The sequence below is a fragment of the Natator depressus genome, chromosome 18, assembly GCF_965152275.1.
Source record: "Natator depressus isolate rNatDep1 chromosome 18, rNatDep2.hap1, whole genome shotgun sequence".
Taxonomy (NCBI): domain Eukaryota; kingdom Metazoa; phylum Chordata; order Testudines; family Cheloniidae; genus Natator; species Natator depressus.
In genome coordinates this window covers 7,328,878-7,349,262 of record NC_134251.1, presented here as the reverse complement: position 1 = coordinate 7,349,262, position 20,385 = coordinate 7,328,878, and the positions used below count along the sequence as shown (strand labels likewise).

Below are 20,385 nucleotides of genomic sequence, written 5' to 3'. Positions count from 1 at the left end.
CGATGGGGGACTCGTACGCTTGGTGGGGAAATTGCTTCCCTCAGGCAGCATGACTGCTGAGGTCGAACTGGTCCATAGACCGGACGGCACCTTCGTCCTGTGGCGCTACACTGGGGAAATCAGCCTATGTGGCCTTCCCCATTTGGGAGGCGCTTTGCTGCTGCTTGCGGGTGAACAGAGGCCTGTGTCACAGTTCACGGCAACTGCCCCGTAACCCCTCTCTGTGTCCAGCAAGGGCACCCAGGCTCCTCAGCCGTCGCCTCTCCAGGGTGTGGAGACGCGTGTCGCTTTCTCCCTCTGGACCAGGGTATTTCCAGTCTGCACAGTCCCTGCCTTCGCTGTGTGATTCCCAAGCAAATGATTCTCTGCCTAAGCAGCCTCCTTTGCGTCTCTCCTCCAAGGCGTTACACAGGCTAGCTGCTCCCAGGTTTAAGTTACCACCCAGCTCTTCCTAAGCAAGCACCTTTATTCTTCAGGTACAAGCACAACAGAGAAAACCTATTAAAACAATACAAGAACCTGCACATGTGCTAAAAAGCTGACCAGAGATCTCACACAGCCCAACCCCAACAAGGGCTCTGGCTGGTGTTTAGTTCTTCAGACCCCAGCCGGAGTTTCTCCCGGGGTCACAAGTTCTTCACAGCTTCAGCTCAGAACAAGCATCCAAGTCTTGTGGGGCTTCAATGGGCCCAAGACCTTCCACCCCTTCCCAAGGATGGGGCCCACCTTGGAGCAGAGGTCTGGCCCATTTGCTGGACAAGAAAGCAGGCCCCGAGTCCATTTGAATTCAGGCTGTTTAACCAAAATCCCTCTCTTTGTCTACTGGGCCCTGGAGAACCCAGTCTAAACCAGTATACACGAGCATCTCTCCAGGAGGTGGTAGCTCTCAGGAGGTGTTACAACCTGAGTAAATTTGCCTAATCCCTCCCAACTATTCTTAGCTCCTGGAGGGCTGTGGTCCTCTCTCTCCTGGGATTACATGCAATCCCTCAATAGTACATACACATTTGCATTTTGAATACAAGGAACAACCAAAACACTTAACTCAGGAAGGTTTGTCCATGATATTGCAAGAGATTGTGAACCTGTCACACCCTGTTTTTAATCTCCTTCCTAGCCCCAGGGAGGGGGCATCACTCCATGTGATGCATGCTGGGAATGTACCGCCCGACCGTCGCGGGTGTGCGGCTTTCTGCTATTTTCTCCATCAATGGCTCAGGCAGATTTTGTCTCAGTCTTTCTGGCTTGTTGTTGCATTTAATTATTTTTTTTAAAGAGCCAAATTAGATTAATCCATCTCTAAATTAATTTGTGGGTTGATGTGGAAACCGGATCGCCATCTTGGCAGCTCCTAGGGACAAGGGGAAACAAACAAGGGTTCATGGCTCAGTGTGTCTCCTTTGGTATTGTGTGTGTGTGTGTGTGTTTGGTGGGTATGTTTGTGTGCATTATGTATGAAGGCATCTTTCTGCATGTGTGTGTATCGTATGTAAGACTACATTTTAGTCACAGGTATTTTTAGTAAAAGTCATGGACAGGTCATGGGCAGTAAACAAAAATCCATGGCCTGTGACCTGTCCATGCCTTTTCCTATATACCCCTGACTAAAACTTGGGTGGGGGGCCTTGGGTACTCTGGGGGGTGGAGTGGTTCAGGGTCACCGCGGGTGCTGGGGGGGGCGGACAGCATCACATGGCTCACTACCCCTGCTAGTGCTGTGGGAGGGAGGGTTGGCAGCGCTGGCAGGCTCCCTACCCGGCTGCGAGTGTCTCTGCAGCTCCTAGGCAGCAGAGGGGCCAGGGGGCTCCGCGTGCTGTTCCCGCCCCAAGCGCCAGCTGTGCAGCTCCTGTTTTCCGGGAACCGCAGCCAGTGGAAGCTGTGGGGGCGAGGCCTGCAGGTGTGGGCAGCACGCAGAGCCCTCTGGCTCCTCCACCTAGGAGCTGCAGGGCCATGCCAGGGGCTCGGGCAGCCCCTGAGTCAGCACCGGCCACTGCAGAAGTCAGGGAATCCATGATCTCCGTGACAGACTCGCAGCCTTAATCATATGCCTAGGTTTGTGTCTAGGTGTGTGTGTGCGTGCGCAGGCCTATAAATGTTAATGTGTGTATTGTGTGTGTGTGTGTGTGTGTGCTGTACAAATCCATGCCTGTGTGCATATTTGCAAGTGTGTGTGCTGTCTGTATTTGTGCATACTTTTGGGTACCCTTGTGCATGTGTCCCCACACTCTTGTGTGCGTGTGCAGGTGCATTTTTGCATGAAAGCCCCAAATGACCAAACTAAAACAAACCCCTCAGGTCCAGGCCTGCCCTGCTGAGTGCACTGCTGTCACACCAGGGATGTATTTGGCTCACGATTTTTTAACCAAACCAAATTTAACTCCGAACCCCACTCAGGCCCACTCAGCTGGCCTGCCGTTATCCCACCGCATCAGGCCCGGGCCTGCTCCTGTTCCTATTTCAGTCAGTCAGTGGCAGATCTCACGGGCTCTAAATTCTGTGCTGACACATCACCTGGGATTGCATAGGGTGTAAAATCAGTGGAAGATTTGGCCCTATTCACTGCAGTGATGCCAGGCTGGGCGTTAAATGCGCGAAGGTGTGTTGAAGGGAGCACAAACTGGTGTACCGGACACCCTGAGGGTCCTATCCTTAGCCCCGGTCTGGCTGCTTTACACCACTCCGCTGGCACAAAGCAGCCCTGACCAGCTTCACCATCCCACATTATTACTGTTACGCATATTACAGTAGCATCCAGGGCCCCGTACGAGATCAGCTCCCCTGGCGCTAGGCGCTGTACAAACGCATAGGGAGCGACAGTCCCTGCCTTGAAGAGCTTATCGTCTAAGTAGACAAGGCAGACACAGGAAGGGAGGGGAAACAGGCAAAGTGACTTACCCAAGGTCACACAGCAGGTCAGTGGCAGAACTGGGAATGAACCGAGGTTTTCTGAGTCCCCATCCAGAGCACCAGCCACTAGATCACACTGCCTGCCCTGGAGAGATCCCCCAAAGTAGCCTCACGTGGCATAAAGCTGACGTAGGGACTCCTATGCTTCCTTTCCTACCGGGCCTAACAGAGGATGTTCCGAGGTGAAGGCAGGTAGCTGCTATCTGCTGGCACAGCCGTGTGCATATGTAAGCATCCACCTGTGCCAAGTTCATTTCAGCAAATCGGCTTTTCACTTTTATTTGCATTACCAATGAGCCTCACGACCGGGTTCTGTGCTTCCCTGTCCCGCCGCTGGTGAGCAGAGAAGCCGCACGCCATCAGAGGCACCGGTACAGAGAGGCAACTTAGCCACAGATGAGGAATTTAATTTGTTCTCTGTGGAGGACTTTATGTATTTATTTGAGGTTTACAGTAAGCGGGCGGCTCCTTGTCTAATCTGCTTTCGTTCCCCCGATGCTTGCCTCCGAGGGGCGGCAGGACGCCGGTGTGCCACGCTAGGACGGTGGCGGGGGATGCGGGCTCTCTCTCGCTGCGTGGGTATACACGCTTGGCTCGGCACACCCTGGTAACTGTATCCGGATAATAAACGCTGCGCCGGGAGCAGGCTGGGAGTGATTAAGAACAAGCCATCCCCCGTGGTCGAGCAAGGATTCGCGTAATCCGCCTTTATGGTGAAAGATGGGCTCGTTTTCGGGTTAACGCTCCAGCAAACTGGCCATTGTGCTGTGAAATGACAGGTTTTAAAGGCCTTGTGTCGGTGGTAAACAACTGTTGCTGGCGGCTTATCGCAGAGCCACCACTGGCTTTGCTTCTCACAGCGGGGAGAGAGCAGGGGGAGCAGCAGTGGATTACGAGCCTCCGTTGGACCCAAACCGAGCCACACAAAAACAACACCCGCCAGCGCTTTTGGCCATTCGATTTCACAGCGTGGGCTGAGAGCTGGCAGTTTCCCTGCAGCTGGGGCAGGTGAACGGTGCCGGGCAAGCAGAAGCCATGCAAATAGCCTGAGATCGGGGCCCTTGGTCTGTTTGTGTCAGCAAACCCCATTGCCATGGCCAGGCGTGTAAATCGGGCAGTTGCATGCACAGACTGCTCGGGACGTGGCTTCCCAGCTGGCCTGTACACTCAGTCATTTGGGAGAAGAGAACCGGACTTCCCCAAGCACATGGGCTCCGTCACTCACACAGTCAGGGGTTGGAGGGATTTAAGGTATGAAGATGGGCAATGGTTTTTTTAAGTCTCTAGCAGGGGGGACTGGGGATGGTGCTGGACAGCTCTTCAATGAAAGGGATCGAGGGAGGTATTCATCCCCATGAATATGGCCACAGAACGCCTGTACACCATGGGATTCCTCTTACATTTAAGTAGGACGTAAGTGGTTCATAGACATCAGGCTGTCCACGGCTCGTCACAAATTTCCACCAGTTCTTGTGCTAGATCATTTCCAAGTTGAATAATTCTATTCTGCCTCCTTAAGTCCCCCAAGCAGCGTCAGCTGGGTGTAATGGGCCAGATCCTCCGCTGGTGTAACTCTGTTAACATTACTGGTGTAATTTATGCCAGGGGAGCATCTGGCCCCTTGTATCCTCTGCTCTCCTGTCCTGGACAAAGGTGTGGAGTAATTGCTGGGTGTAGTGAAACCGTTTTCATCTCTGAGGTGGCCGCACTTCACTGGCAGGCGAAGCGAGTCCTTTGTGAGGCTGGCTCTCGTTTAGCCAAGCCGCTATCCTCCAGCACAGAACAAGGAGCTCTCTTCGAATACGGAAAACAGACGACGACTCGAACAGAACATCACCACGTAGTGACGGCGGGTCAGCGTTGGCTCACAAAAAGAAAGGTGCAAACGACTGAGCCACGTCCCCCTCTTCTAGCAGCAGCCTGGGTCTTCTGTTCAGTATGATTAATTATCGTCGCACTACTATCACTAGGGCAGCAATCACGGCGTGCAAATGGGGAGGACCAGCACATCCATGGAGGACAGAGGTGAGCAGCAAGCCAGGCGTTGGACTGAAACCCTCAGGGCAAGAGGCAACGAGGTAGGCTACGGCTAACATGGAAACGCACAACGGACGCAGAATTGGAAGCTATCGAAATGACCCTGCGGGGCAGGAAGGGCACAGATGGAAGGCCGTAGCGAAGGCCCTGTTTTCTGCGTGGAATAGACAGGCATCAGCGCGAGCGGGAGCAGTCCCAGCTGAGATCAGGGCCCCATGGTACTAGGTGCTGTGCAAACACCTAGGGTGCGTCTACACGGCAGTCCGAGGTGTGATTGCCGCGCATGTCACTAGCTTTGACCTAGCCCAGGCGGGAGCCACTTGAGTATGTTCCCAGGCCCACAGCGCTTGTTACTGCAGCTGGCGCTGATCTAATCCAGTGCCAAGTGCCACAATCACACCTTCCAACAGACCCATAGTTAGAGACGGTCCCCGCCCCCAAGCGCTTACAGTCTCGGGGCGGGGATGGGAGACAGACGCATGATGAGATGATGATGTGACGTGCCCAAAGCTTTTTTCCCAGCACTGACCATCAGCCTCTCTGCTTCTGTCACAGAATCACAGCCCCAGTGGGTCTGACTTCAAGGTCTGCAAGGAGCAGGTGACGGACAAAGACATTGTAAAGCACAGCAGTTGAATTCTTCTCTGTCTTAGGCCAGATCCGCAGCTGGGGTAAATCAGCATAGCCCCACTGATGTCAATGGCACTACGTTGCCTTACGCTAGCTGGGGATCTGGCCCCTTGTTCCCAGAACAAAAACATGCTCCCTGTCCCCACAGATTTACTTCTTTCTGCATTTCTCCTGTGACAGGAAACTTCTTACCCCACCACAAGATGAGAAACAGGCCGGGGAGTTCATCGCTTCCCAGTGAGACGGTCCATGGGGCATTAGCCATTAGGCCGAACTCCTCTCTGGGGGAACTCTGCTGAGGTCAAAGGACCCTCTGAAACAGCTGGGGGGAGGGGTGCGCCAGGCACTTTGGTTCAGGAGTGCCCAGCAGCCCTTCAGGTGTGCGGGCAGTCAGTGTGAATTAAATGCAGCTCAAGCCAGCTTCTGTGTTCTCCTTTGGCCCTTTTGCACCATCTAGACTGGTACGGAGGGGCCGGGAGGTAAAGGCTAAGCACTTTCAGGAGTACCCCCAGCACAGAGGTCATGCCGGGGGGCATTCGAGGATGGTCACCGAGGAGGCAGGAGGTGGATCGGGGTGCCTGGCTGGAAGGATCATGCACCCTGGCAGTTCGCTGCAGGTGTGAGCCCAACGGGGGCTGTGATTACAGGGCATGCAAACACTGCCCAAGCCCCCATCAAACCCTAAAACGAGTGCAGGGCTGCATTTGCTTGCTGGGCTCTAGAAGCCTGGTAGCTATGGGGTGGGTGCAGGCCGAAAAGGCAGCATGGAAAACGTACACAGGGGCACATGTGCCTGACACAACCTTCCCTGTATAACCTCACCTGGCTCCCGGGTGTCTGAGGAAAGCTGCCTATCCCCACGCTTTCACAGGTCCTTTGCACTCCCAGCTGCACAAAGCCGAGTGTCCCAGCCCTGTACACTCCTCCCAAGTGCTGCCAGGTCTCTGAGCCCACCGGGCTGGGTCTGCTAACCCTGGGCTTTTCAAATATGCAGAGGGCAACAAATAACGCACCAGCAGCGTCTGATACCCAAAAAGTTCCAAAGGGGAAGCGTTCAACACGCAGTGCCTGTGAGCTGCCCCGGATGACACGGGGGTGGCATTTGAGATCATCACCCACGACAGATTCGGTGCGACAGCCACATTGCCCTGTCTGTTCACCCTGGCAGAGGTCAGCAAACTATCAGCAGAGGCTTCAAAAGGGAGCAACTGCCTGGCTAATTAATCAAGTCAGTAAATAGGTCAACCGAGGGCTTCACCGGCTCCCCTCTGGAAGATTGTTCCACAGCTGGATCCCCTCCCCAGGGAATGGGGATTTGGATTGTGAGCATATGATGGGAAGGCTTTCTCAATGAGAAAGGAAACATTGCAAAGCCTAAGGATGGTCAGGCTCTGGCTTCACCTGATCCACAGCTGGATCCCCTCCCCAGGGAATGGGGATTTGAATTGTGAGCATATGATGGGATGGCTTTCTTGATGAGAAAGGCTTTGCAATGTTTCCTAAGGATGGTCAGGCTCTGGCTTCACCTGATCCACAGCTGGATCCCGGGAATGGTTTATCCTCAGCTCTCACACGCTCCCATCCTGGGCGTGGTGATCTGCACTGTCCTGGAGGAGAGCCCCTGTCTTGAGGCCATGTCTACACTGCAGGCACTACACTGGCAGCTATGCCTCTATCGCATAGGCCCTTGCTGCAGCGAAGTGAAAGGGTTTTTTTCTTCGCTGCAGTAAATCCACCCCCTCAAGAGGTGGTAGCTAGGTCAACTGAAGTTTGGGTGTAGGCCAGGCCTTGTTCCCCGTTGCCAGGCACTTTGTGGGACCGCTGGCATCCGGACGAGGGAGTGCAAAGTGGGTATCAAGTGTTACCGCCTCAAAATGCATCTGACACCCACTTCGCACTGGTGTAAATGGCTGCACCAGGTGCAGGGCAGGGGTGAACTGGGCCCATCCCCGCAGGCTGTGCTGACTGCATGCGCTGTGCAAATTCCACACAGCCCATCAGAGCTCAGACCCGGTCAATGTACAACTTGCATCCCGACAAATGCTTCTGGTATGTTACGTTCTCCTGGGGGTCTGGCATAGCCCCAGCAGTATGGTTTATGCCCCAGGTCAGGTGCTCAGAACGCCATGGCTCATGGCTATCCCAGGAAAGTCCTCCACTTGTCTGAGGGAAGGAGGGGAGCGGGTTTGTGGGGCCGGGGCAGAGGTGGAGGGTGGGGGACAAGAAAGAAAGGCTGGAATTAACAAAAGGTTCTTAGATTCCCCGTGCACCAGCAAGCGTGGGGGGTTAACACCACCAACCCAGAAACACAGGTCCAGTCAATCAGCCTCAAGGGATCAAGTTTATAATCAGAAAACAGGGCAAATTACCACAATCAAAGAGTACCAGAAAACTCCCTTGGGGAGTTCAACTCATCCTGTGACCCGGCAGTCCTGCCTTCCCCCAGGGGTTCTCCCCACTCTGGCTCCCAAGCGGATAGCCATGACAAGAGAGGAAGCGGAGACTGAGCTGAGATTAACCCTTAGCTAATTTTTTGCAAAATTACCCCTAGGTACATCTTTTCCTCTAAGCTTATGGCATCGGACAATTCTTCGGTCACTTACTTATGTTAGCATTACTTAACTCTCAGGCCTAAAATCTTACAGGCCTGAACGTATAGGTTTTGCATTTCAGCCCTCCTTACTTAGAGACCTAATTATTCCTTCTAACTGCTGATCAATCTTCTATTTCTGTAATCCTCCAACGGCTCTCTATTTCGCATACAATGATTATATATGACATAGGATGACCATCCATCCCATTTTTAAAGGGACAGTCCCCTTTTGGGGGAACTTTTTCTTATATTGGCGCCTATTACCCCCCATTCCCGTCCCGTTTTAAATGAAATCATTGGCTGCAGGTGTTTGCCCGAGACTTTGACCTACTGGGAGCCATCTCATGGTCTCACCAGGGCAGCTTGCAGACTCTTAACACCATCAGATCCAGAACAAGATCCTGAGGCAGCCTGAATTCCAAACTCCGACGCTCTCTCTGGATCCAGCTCCAGAACCGCCTGCTGGGCCCACCAATCCTTCGTTCACAGCCACTCCCTGTGCGCGAGGAGCTGCAGTCGCAGTCCAGGCAGCAAACGCCAGGTGAAAGCTGGACCCTGCTGCTTTGTTTTCCTGTAGTGGAGTGGAGGCCGGAAGCGGAAGGCATGATGAGGGGCACATGGCAGCTGGCTACTACTGAGGGCCGGGACGGTGCCTGTTGAAGACAGCAGGAAACAGCTGTAAGTTGCCAGGGACCAAGTCAGGCTCCTGCCCCTCCCTAAACTCCAACCAGTCACTTCATAAATGACTGCCTAAGAACGTCCATAAGAGTTGCTACGGGTGTGTCTACAATGCACTGATTTTTCTGATCTCGTTTTCTTCCCGGAAGTAGAGGAAGGAAGAAAGAAATGCCGTCTCTCTATTTTAAAATCACAAAAATGCTCGAGAGGCCTTAGCCACAGGTTGGGCATCAGTGCTAACGAGACTAAAAGGAACGATACCCAAGCTGTAGGAAACGGGGTACCTCACCTTTCTTGGGGACACCAGACCAATAAGAAAAACTTCCGTGTACATGACGCGCAGAATGTCGGCATAGGCAGAATCACACTATAAAACGAGCGTGCCCCGTTTGGGGAAATTGCACTTCCTACACGAAAGCTCCAGCAGGAACCATCCCTCGACTGATAATCAATCTATGAGAGACCCATCTGACCCTAACACTGTCTAGAGCAGAGGTGGACAAACTACAGCCCGTGGGCCCGTCCTGCCCGGCACTTGAGCTCCTGGCCGGGGAGGCTCGCCCCCAGCCCCTCCTCTGCTACCCCCCCGGCCCCCACAGCCTCAGCCCACCGCTCCTGCCGCGAGCTCTTGCTGCTCTGGGGGGCATGGTAAGGGGGTGGGGAGGCAGTTGGATAAGGAGCAGGGGGTCCCGAGGGGGGAGTCAGGGAGCAGGGGGCAGTTGGATGGGGCGGAGGTTCTGGGTGGGGGGGCAATCAGGGGACGGGGAACAGGGGGCGTTGGATAGGCGTGGGAGTCCCGGGGGGGCTGTCAGTGGGCGGGGGTGTGGATAGGGGTTGGGGCCGTCAGGGGACAGGGAGCGGGGGGTTGGATAGGGGCAGGGGTCCTGGGAGGGGGCAGTCAGGGGACAAGGAGTGGGGGGGCAGTTGGATGGGTCGGGGATTCTGAGGGGGGCAGTCAGGGGGTGGGAAGTGGGAGGGGGCCAGGGCCAGGCTGTTTGGGGAGGGGAGGCACAGCCTTCCCTACCCGGCCCTCCATACAGTTTCGCAACGCCGATGTGGCCCTCAGGCCAAAAAGTTTGCCCACCCCTGGTCTACAGGATGTGAGTTTGTCTGTAGCTATAACTGGTACATGGATAAATCTAGGATTTGTATATGCTGTGACATTGGTAACTTTAATACAATTGATAAAATAGAGTAGACTTTGTTCGTATGACTGTATGTTCCACTTCCCTTGGCCATCCTGTGTCCCTAAGAGCTCTAGATCTAAAACACGAGGCAGAGATAACTCTGTTGAACTCGAGACTGCAGCCGCCAGAGCTGAACCCTCAGGGATGTAGTACATCATCAACTCTGAACTAGAGCCGGAGAACAGTGTCCCTTCCTCATGTGGATCTGAGCCAAAGCCAAAGGCATCAGGGGCTGGGCTGGATTCAAGAGATTCAAATTGCAGCTCCCTACCCTGGGTTGCCAAAGGTTTTCATCCTGAAGCGCTTGACAACAAGTCAGAGGGAGACAAGGCGGCTACAGGTGACCAGATTCTGGCCTGCAGATAAATCCCCTTGTAGAAGAGAATGCTCCACTGCAGGGGGCTCTGGAGCCACTCCTGTTCCCACCACCATCTGGGTGTGCTCCAGTCCTCTATTAGTGCCAGGTCCCTCGGGGATTTACACCAGTGGCATGACTTAGAGCAGCCCCTAGGCTGCTCTAACTCCCCTCAGGGCCAGCACAGACTAAGGGAATTATAACTGGCTCCCTGACAGCCCCTCACGTGCACCCGGGGGGCTCAGTCACAGGGGAGAATTCAGCTTTTTATGAAGACTGGAGAGTTACTCCAGTTCCAGCAACTGAGGGTTGGCCACCAGTGTAGTTGCATCAGCGCAAATCCTGGTGCAGCGTAGACAAGGGAAGCGACAGTTTGCACTGGGATTGTTGGGCCCTGCTAAACCAGAACTAAAATTATCTGCTTTCAGGGCCTGTACCACTGCAGCATCACTGGTGGCAGGATACCAATGGCTGGAATCAGGGTGAGTCCCCAAAAGGAGACAAGGCCTAAAATAGGGGAGAGAGAGAGAGAAGGGCTCACCCCCAAAGCATCCATCCCAATTCAATTGCCATAAAGGGAGAATAAACCGGGAGAAAAAGACCCACCCGAGCCACCCAAACAGACTGCTGGGACCTCCTCCCCAGCCCAGCCCCACACGGGGTCATTTCCACCAGAGCAAGAGGAGTGCACACTGCATGTCAACCGCTGCCCTTAACCTTTCGGCTTCAGAAGAATCCCTTGCTTCCCCTTCTGGCAGCTTTGCACACCTGGAGCAGAGGGCGGTAATCCAAGGAAAGAGGTTTGTCACACCTGGCGCTCAGGGAGGTTGAGACAGCTTCGGGGCCTGGCTTGGAAGGGTGGGCCCAGTCTCACAGCGCTGCTCGGGTAATGTGCTCAAGATGTAAATGGTACCAAATGGGACGAGTAAAGAAAGACTAATTGCAAAACTAAAGCGAACCCCCCTTAAAGATTAATTTATCATTTTAATTAAGGCCTCATCAGAGGGAGCTGACACTCCAGAGAGAGCGCATCAATCACAGCGTCGGAATTACTTAAGAGGAGGGGAAGGCGGGGGACACAAAGAGCACCACTGAGCAAAGACGCCAGCTGCATCTATAACCAAGGCCGCCCTGCGGCCTAGATTAACCTATCCCGGCCAGCCCCAAGAGCAGGCCTGAGTCCTCTTGGGATCCTTTCAAGACACTCCGACAGCATGCGTGCGACCCACTGATCAGGGGTGTTACATGTCCCAGGCCGTGCTCAATCCACAGAGACGACTTGGTTAGATGGAAGCTAGGTCTTTAGCTCGTGCTGTAGAGACTCTAGAAGCCCCTGGGGCTGGCCAAGATAGTGGCCACCGAACAACACACTGGAAAGAACAAACTCGGATGGGTTTTTTTTAATGCAGATTAGAACAAAAGAAGAGGGGCCAGATCCCCCACTCAAGCCTAACACCAGTGAAGTTAATGAGCCAGATCCCCCACTGGTGTCAACTGGGGCAGCTCTGCTGAAATCAACGAAGCGGAGCTGATTGACAGTCTCTGCGGTGCTGACCCCTTACAGTTTAGAGCAGGGGTTCTCAAACTGGGGGTCGTGACCCCTCAAGAGGTCGTGAGGTTATTACGTGGGGGGTCGCGAGCTGTCAGCCTCAACCCCCAAACCCTGCTTCACCTCCAGCATTTATAATAGCGTGAAATATAAAAAAAGTGTTTCTAATTTATAAGGGGGGGGGTCACACGCAGAGGTTTGCTGTGTGAAAGGGGTCACCGATACAAAAGTTTGAGAACCGCTGGTTTAGAGCCTCTGGGTCTGAACACGTGCAATAGCTGGGATTCATGGAAGTGAGGGACTGAAAGGCCCACGCGTGACCCTGGCGCAGTGCGTGTTTCCCCAGTGCAGCTCCACCACTCAGCTGAGTCCTGGCCTGGAACGCACCTGCCATTCCAGCGAGGAGACCCCGCACCTGACCTGCCGTGCTCTGGCCATTCCAGGCTTGCGCCTCGCCCCTCCACCCAGTCCTGGGCCCTGCACAGAATGTGATCCAGCTCCCTGTCATGGTGTTCGGTGGGGCCCACAGCTCTGCCCACACCCCTTGCTCCTCTCCTGGCTCTTTGGGAGTTTTCCATTCTTCCAGGTGGACAAAGCACCGTGATGGATGTAGGCAGCAAAGCTTCTAGTTCCTTAATTTGGCCTGATCCTCCCCCGGCTTTGCCCCTTGAGGCTTCCTGCAGCTCTGGTGGCCGCCTGGTTCAGCTGGATTTCTGGCGGCACCAAGCAGCTGGAGCCTATTGCAGTGACCCAGCCCCGAGTCGTCAGTCATGCTGTGCAAACTGGGTGTCCATCGCCACAGAGGACCACCTGAGCAGGTCTCACCTCAGCCATTCCCTGCCATCACAAGGGCACCGATGACACCTCAGTCTTTCCTGGTCTCTTCCTGGGCACACAACAGGGTGAGTCCCGTAGCACTAACGTGCTTTGGTTTCACGGGTGTCATTGGGCTCAACGTAGGGTATGTGGGTGAAACGTAACAGCCTGTGTTCTGCAGGAGGTCAGATGAGATGATCGAGTGTGTCCCTTCTGGCCTTAAACTCAATGAGGTGTAAGTGACTCCGCCGGTCCTGCTGCTCAGTTACACCACTCTGCTCCAGGAAAGGGGCCTTGACATGGGAATGAGAAATCAGCTCTTCTAACTTGCAAGGCCGGGCAAAATCAGACCCCAAGGGCCAGAGAGTCAAAAGAGTTCAGCTCCCAGTTAGGCACCCAAAGAAGCATCCCAATGAGAGCTTTTGGGTGCTGGTCCTAAATATATTCATCAGAGTCCCATTCACTTGGCACATAGCCTCAGTGACCAACCTGGGGAGCTGTGAAACCAGAATTCAACAAGGACATTCCTGTCCTCCCCTGACCATGTGCGCTTTTTGCATGTGTGCGTGTACACACACACACACACACACGCACACGCACACACACAGAGCGAGCTTTGGACAGGCAGGTGCCGTGTGTGCATGCAAAATTTTATCTCATTTTCTACTTTGTCTGGCAGAAAAATGATGCCTTTTGCATGTGCCAAAACCCTGGGTAGAAACCCAGAGCTGCTCACTATCTCAAAGACAGAAGTTCTTGTGGTGGACAAGTCTCCTCAACTGCAGTTGTCCAAATTCCCCGCTCAGCCTCTGTGGGACAACCCCATTGAAGCCAATGGAACTGCATGGGTATAGCTGAGAATTTGATGCAAAAACTCTGCAGCTAACACCTCCCATTTGTCTATGGCCTTGGGACCAGCTGGGACTCAGGACTCCTCCTCTTACAATATCTGCAAACTTGGCAACCACCCCTGGTGGGAACCCAGTGCCACAACTGCACCTCTGAAAAGTCCTCCAGGCTGTCACCCCCTCCAGGCCTTCACTTCCCCTGGCATGGACCATTGCAGCTTCTCAATGGCCTCTCCAAACTCCTGCTCTCTGGCATGGCCTAGCTCCAACGGACTTTTAAGACCTTGCCTCTTGGATCCTTCCACTCCCCAAGCACCTGCTTCCTCCCTGGCCCCCTCTGCATAATCACCTTACTCCTGGCACAAGAGCCTTTTCCTCCGCAGCTCCTGCTGTCTGGAACAGGCTCCATGTGCCATCCCAGCTTATCAAGTCACTGACACTTTTTGGATCTCAGCTGAAAACATCTAATTGCCTTTGTATCTACATGGTGCTCTCCCTGTGCTATGGTTCACTCTTGACTGTAACTGTGGCTCGGTCATTTAACCGTGCCAAGCATTATAGTCTGCCCCTGGGTGTGTGACAGCTCTAGTCACCACAGGACGGCGCCTCCTTCTGGCAGTTCTGGGGATTAGCTCTGCCAGGCCGATGCCCTTTCCTGCAGTTGCATTCTGTCACTCTGTCTCCTTCTCACTCTGCAGCCCTCTCTCGCTCCCAGAGCTGCAGCTTCCTCTTTGTGACTCAGCCCTCCAGCCCGGTCACACAGCGGTTCCCCCTTCCAGGGTGGGCTTTCAACGTCTATTCTGTCCAAGCAGCATCAGGCTGCCCTCAAGCCCGCTGCCCTGACCCTGTCTCTCCAACAGTGCCTCGTTGCCCGTAACACCACTCTGCATCAGCTGGTAGGGGAACCCAGACCCACCCGCTACACAAGCTTCCAGTCCAGGGCCCTGCAGTGAATAATTCAGGGCTGCATCTCCACCACCTTACTGCTCTGACCCCTGGACTCCTTCCTACCAGGCTTCTTCTCCCTTACCTCAGGGAGGGGGACTGAAGGCTTCCTTTCTGCTGCCCTCACATGTGAGCTTCCCTCTAATTAGCCCCCCCGTTTGCAGCCTAAGTGGCTGATTGGACCCACTTGGCCTAATTCTGCTCTTGCAGGGACAGTGGGGGAAGTAGCCCGCATCACAGGGTGACTGTGCAATGTAAGGTCCTGTTGCTTTTTTTCGGGGGTGGGGGACATCAGAAATGCCAGATGTGGACCCACATTGCAAAAGGGGGGAGGCTATTCCATTCCAAGTCTTGCAGAGAGGGATGTGCAGCTGGGTGAGGGAAGGGCAAGCGAGACATAATGGTTTCCTCTCGCCTGCAGATGAAAGCCGCGAGACCTGCTTGCTTTCTGATAAAGTAAGTCTCTCCCTCCAGGCGGCATGTTCAGCGAGGCACGCGGGCACCCGGCGAGGTGAGATATGGTCATTAATTTGCAGATCGAGCCATATTAAATGCAGCCAGAATTGCAATCAAATTAGGCTGAAGGGAAGCGTGGCCAAGCTGTAACAGGGGGCCCACACCGGCCAGGCTGCGTGAGGGAGGGAGGGACCCCGATGAGCACAGAAGAGGAATCATCAGAGTGAAGGAAGCAGCTTCCCCGTGCTGGGGCCATCGCTGCAGGGTCACCAGGAACATGAGCTCAGTTTACCTGGCCAAGTTTCCCAACCACAAGGGCTAGAAGACAATTTCCACAGCCTGGAGCACAAAGCTGCAGTGAGATCCGGATGAGGGGTGGATGTAAAAACATGTAAACAGGATCCTGGGCCTGACGTATATACACCATGTACATGGGGCTCTGGTTGTCGGGCTCTCTGTGGGCCCACTTGGCCCCTAGGCCTTGCAAAGGGTGTAGATTGAGACTGGCCAGGAGACCTGCCCTGTACAGCACCTGCCTCTGCTTTACCAGGCACGCCCTGATCTGAACGGGGCCCGTGTCTAAAGGTGCAAATGAAAGAAAGATCACTTTGAAGTGGGCTCTGCACCTTTAAGGGCCGGGAATCGATCCCGTCACTCCAGCTGAGCACATCAATCTCCCAGTGCTTTCGAAGCTGCGGCCAGATTGATTGAGAACCGCAGTGCGTGTAATTAAGCATGACATTCCCTGAGCAGGCGCCCCTCAGGCGTGGAAATCCAGCGTGGGCTCGCTGCTCTGCTCAATCAGCTCCTGCCTGGTGCACGAGCGGCCAGGCAAAGTACAAAGGCCTCTGCCCCAGGGAAGCCTAATGTGGCATTCAGGGAGGGAGAAGCCAACAACAACAACGCGCAAATGTTACATGAGAGCAAAGCAGGGTCTCTGGCTGGGGTCTCCGGAATTGGCCCAGCAAGCAGGAGCTGCCCAGTGAGGGCAGGGCAATGGGGCAGGCATGCCTCTCAGAGCAAGAGGCTCTGGGAGGCCCCAAAATGGGAAAGGGAAGTATCCCCACAGATGCAAGGGCAAACAAACACACACTAGCACCTTATACTGCACACTGACATGTGCTGACACGTGTACAGGCATGTGTGTGCCCACATGCATTGCACACACACACATTCATGTGCTCACATGTGCACTGATGCATGTGCCCAGCTGTATTACACACATGTGCACATGAATGACACAGATGCGTGTACACAGAAACGTGTACACGCATGTATTCCATACATGCACCCTGTCCCCACACACAGAAGCATGTGCACAGACCAGGCATATGAGCACACATGTATTACACGCACAGACAAACACAAGCGCGCACACGTGTCCGCTTACACATTTGCACAGCCCTTGCCCATGTGCACACAAACACATATGGCCACATACACGTACATGCCTGTGCCAACACACAGATGTGCCTATGCACCCAGGCACCGGGCTGGCACAGCTGGGGCAGGTTGCAGTGCTGTGGTTAACTTGTCAGGATTTTTTACAAGGGCCACAGAGCGAAAACAAGCCCATCGCCGTGGCTGAGGGAATAAACACAAGCCAGCTGCAGGGCAGGTGTCAGCACCTTTGAGAACTGATGTTATACAGAAAACTAATTACTAACTGAATTCCACCTGTCCCCTCCCCAAAAAACCCCCAAAGGCTTCTTCTCATTGGAGTGCAACAAGTGAAGCCATCAGGCCAATTCCTGCTCCAGTCCCTGTGTGTTTGCAAAGGTGCCTAGGGAAGGAGGGTTGGTGTCAGGGAGCTGGGCTCAGTTACTCATTAGCAGGCAAGTTTGGGTCACTCTAAGGGCCCTGGGAAAGCCCAGAGTCCAGTAGCTGCTTTAATTCAATGGGGGCGGGGCGAGGAATCACATTGCAATCAGGAGAAGATAGCAGTAGGGAGGGGAAATCCCCTCTCCTTCTCTCTCATCCATCAAAGCCCCAGATGTGGGGCAGGGGTGCCTCAGTGCAATGCACGAGGCTGTCCAAACACCCCAGCCACGGGACGGGATTGTGCGAGTGCTAGCAGTCCTTGCTGGCCCGGGAGAGGGGAGCTGGGGCAGTGAAGAGAGCATTAGCCACTTCCCCAGGTAGCGAGAGAGAAGTGGCACCCGTTGTGTTCCTGGGCATTAATCCCATCTACGCCGTGTGTGTGAAACAGAGAGGAGCAGGAGGCAGCTGCCCTGCGCATTGCATTTCTGTTGCAGGCGATTACTGAGGGTGGCCCAGGGCTCTTTTGCTCGGGGAGGCTTTGGGTCTGGTTTCCCTCTCTCTGACTCGTTGGCTTTCAAGGGACTTGCTGCCCCTTGACATCAGCGTAAGTCCACGTGTTCTTTTCCTTAACCCAAAATAAGTGGGCCCCTTACTGAATGAGGGAGGCAACCTAGTGACAGAGGATGTGGAAAAAGCTAATGTACTCAATGCTTTTTTTGCCTCTGTTTTCACTAACAAGGTCAGCTCCCAGACTGCTGCGCTGGGCATCACAGAATGGGGAAGAGATGGCCAGCCCTCTGTGGAGATAGAGGTGGTTAGGGACTATTTAGAAAAGCTGGACGTGCACAAGTCCATGGGGCCGGACGAGTTGCATCCGAGAGTGCTGAAGGAATTGGCGGCTGTGATTGCAGAGCCCTTGGCCATTATCTTTGAAAACTCGTGGCGAACGGGGGAAGTCCCGGATGACTGGAAAAAGGCTAATGTAGTGCCAATCTTTAAAAAAGGGAAGGAGGAGGATCCTGGGAACTACAGGCCAGTCAGCCTCACCTCAGTCCCTGGAAAAATCATGGAGCAGGTCCTCAAAGAATCAATCCTGAAGCACTTACATGAGAGGAAAGTGATCAGGAACAGTCAGCATGGATTCACCAAGGGAAGGTCATGCCTGACTAATCTAATCGCCTTTTATGATGAGATTACTGGTTCTGTGGATGAAGGGAAAGCAGTGGATGTATTGTTTCTTGACTTTAGCAAAGCTTTTGACACGGTCTCCCACAGTATTCTTGTCAGCAAGTTAAGGAAGTATGGGCTGGATGAATGCACTATAAGGTGGGTAGAAAGCTGGCTAGATTGTCGGGCTCAACGGGTAGCGATCAATGGCTCCATGTCTAGTTGGCAGCCGGTGTCAAGTGGAGTGCCCCAGGGGTCGGTCCTGGGGCCGGTTTTGTTCAATATCTTCATAAATGATCTGGAGGATGGTGTGGATTGCACTCTCAGCAAATTTGCAGATGATACTAAACTGGGAGGAGTGGTAGATACGCTGGAGGGGAGGGATAGGAATACAGAAGGACCTAGACAAATTGGAGGATTGGGCCAAAAGAAATCTGATGAGGTTCAATAAGGATAAGTGCAGGGTCCTGCACTTAGGATGGAAGAATCCAATGCACCGCTACAGACTAGGGACCGAATGGCTAGGCAGCAGTTCTGCGGAAAAGGACCTAGGGGTGACAGTGGACGAGAAGCTGGATATGAGTCAACAGTGTGCCCTTGTTGCCAAGAAGGCCAATGGCATTTTGGGATGTATAAGTAGGGGCATAGCGAGCAGATCGAGGGACGTGATCGTTCCCCTCTATTCGACACTGGTGAGACCCCATCTGGAGTACTGTGTCCAGTTTTGGGCCCCACACTACAAGAAGGATGTGGATAAATTGGAGAGAGTCCAGCAAAGGGCAACAAAAATGATTAGGGGTCTAGAGCACATGACTTATGAAGAGAGGCTGAGGGAGCTGGGATTGTTTAGTCTGCAGAAGAGAAGAATGAGGGGGGATTTGATAGCTGCTTTCAACTACCTGAAAGGGGGTTCCAAAGAGGATGGCTCTAGACTGTTCTCAATAGTAGCAGATGACAGAACGAGGAGTAATGGTCTCAAGTTGCAATGGGGGAGGTTTAGATTGGATATTAGGAAAAACTTTTTCACTAAGAGGGTGGTGAAACACTGGAATGCGTTACCTAGGGAGGTGGTAGAATCTCCTTCCTGAGAGGTTTTTAAGGTCAGGCTTGACAAAGCCCTGGCTGGGATGATTTAACTGGGAATTGGTCCTGCTTCAAGCAGGGGGTTGGACTAGATGACCTTCTGGGGTCCCTTCCAACCCTGATATTCTATGATTCTATGATTCTAAGGCCCCCAAAGAGAGAAACACCCATTCTGCTCTTTTTGTGGGGTGAGGGAGCAAGGCCCCCATCCTCAAAGGTATCTAGGCGCATACTGCCCATTGATTTTAGGTGCCTAAATACCTTTGAGGTTATGGGCCCTAGCCTTGCCACATCCCCTCCGCCCTGCTCCAGCAGAGTTGTCGCAGGAGGCGTGGTTAAAGCCCTGGAGTGGGATCTGGGAACGCTGGGGCTCAAACTCCGGGTCCTGCCATAGTCTCCCCGTGCGAGTCAGTTAAAAGGCCTGATTTTCAAAGGCACAGAGCAGAGGGATTCTTTTCATGCTCAAATATGGATTGAGACGGCTAACTTCCGAGACTCAGGTTCGAGCAGGATGACTTCAACCACTCGGTGCCTCCGTTTCCCCACCAGTAAAACAGGGATATTAATACATCCCTTCTGTCGTTACAGACAAGTGCTCCGAGATCCTTCAGTGGCAGGCGCTGGCTCTGTTAGAATGATGATGTCTGGTGTAGCCATGCCAACTGACAAAGAACGCAAGGGGAAACTGAGGCGTAGCAGGGGACGCGACTTGCCCATGGTCTCAGAGCAAGTCAGAGGCAAAGCTGAGCCTAGAGCCCACGTCTTCTTACCCCCAGACAGTGCCCTGTCTTCTTAGATCGCACAGCTTTCCACTTCTCTATGCTGTCCTTTTATTGCTGGGGGATTTGGGGGGAGAAAACATGCCTGGCCTGAGCTCCAGGGCCTTTACCGCTTTACACAGAGGAGCCGGGGAAGGGAAAACATTTAGAAATAGGGTCTGGTTTGTCAAGTATTCATTTTTAAACTAATCTCCCTTTCATCCCACTGGAACACTGGCTCCAGCTTAGCACATCCTCGCCGCTGAAATGGGGGATCTGCTGCCGCTCGGCTATTCACTTGTGATGTTTGATGGATTAATATCCCCGTAGGAATCCCCCTCACCACCCAGGCTGCATCTCTGCTTGCAGCTCAAAACTTAATAAGCAAACTGCTTAAGAAGGCCCGTAACCTCATTGCTGGAGAATTTGATTCTCCTCCTATATTGCGTCTTTGAATGGGTCTTTGGCTTTCCTTGCATGTAGTTAGGTTTGACGTGCACAAAGAAAAAACCCAACTCCTCTCCAGAGCACCCAGACATCTGATCAGTTTAATTTCCTATTGCGTTTTGGCCATGCGCTGCCATGGGGAGTTTTATCCTTTCCCAGCCAATTCCA

The 20,385-nt window shown here is 53.5% G+C and overlaps 1 protein-coding gene across 2 annotated transcripts in view; it reads right to left on the bottom strand.

Moving 5' to 3' along the window:
• ACTL8 (actin like 8) overlaps positions 1 to 3,055 on the bottom strand; it is a 47,669-nt gene extending 44,614 nt beyond the window's left edge. The window contains exons 1-2 of one of the 2 annotated variants that reach the window (XM_074934121.1): positions 2,896 to 3,055; positions 1,086 to 1,351 (exon numbers count right to left, since the gene is read on the bottom strand). The gene's annotated coding sequence lies outside the window, so the exon portion shown is untranslated. Of the gene's footprint in view, positions 1 to 1,045; positions 1,062 to 1,085; positions 1,352 to 2,895 lie in introns of those variants that run through there. The other variant, XM_074934122.1, reaches the window with a different exon arrangement.
• Between the last annotated feature and the right edge of the window lie 17,330 nt (positions 3,056 to 20,385).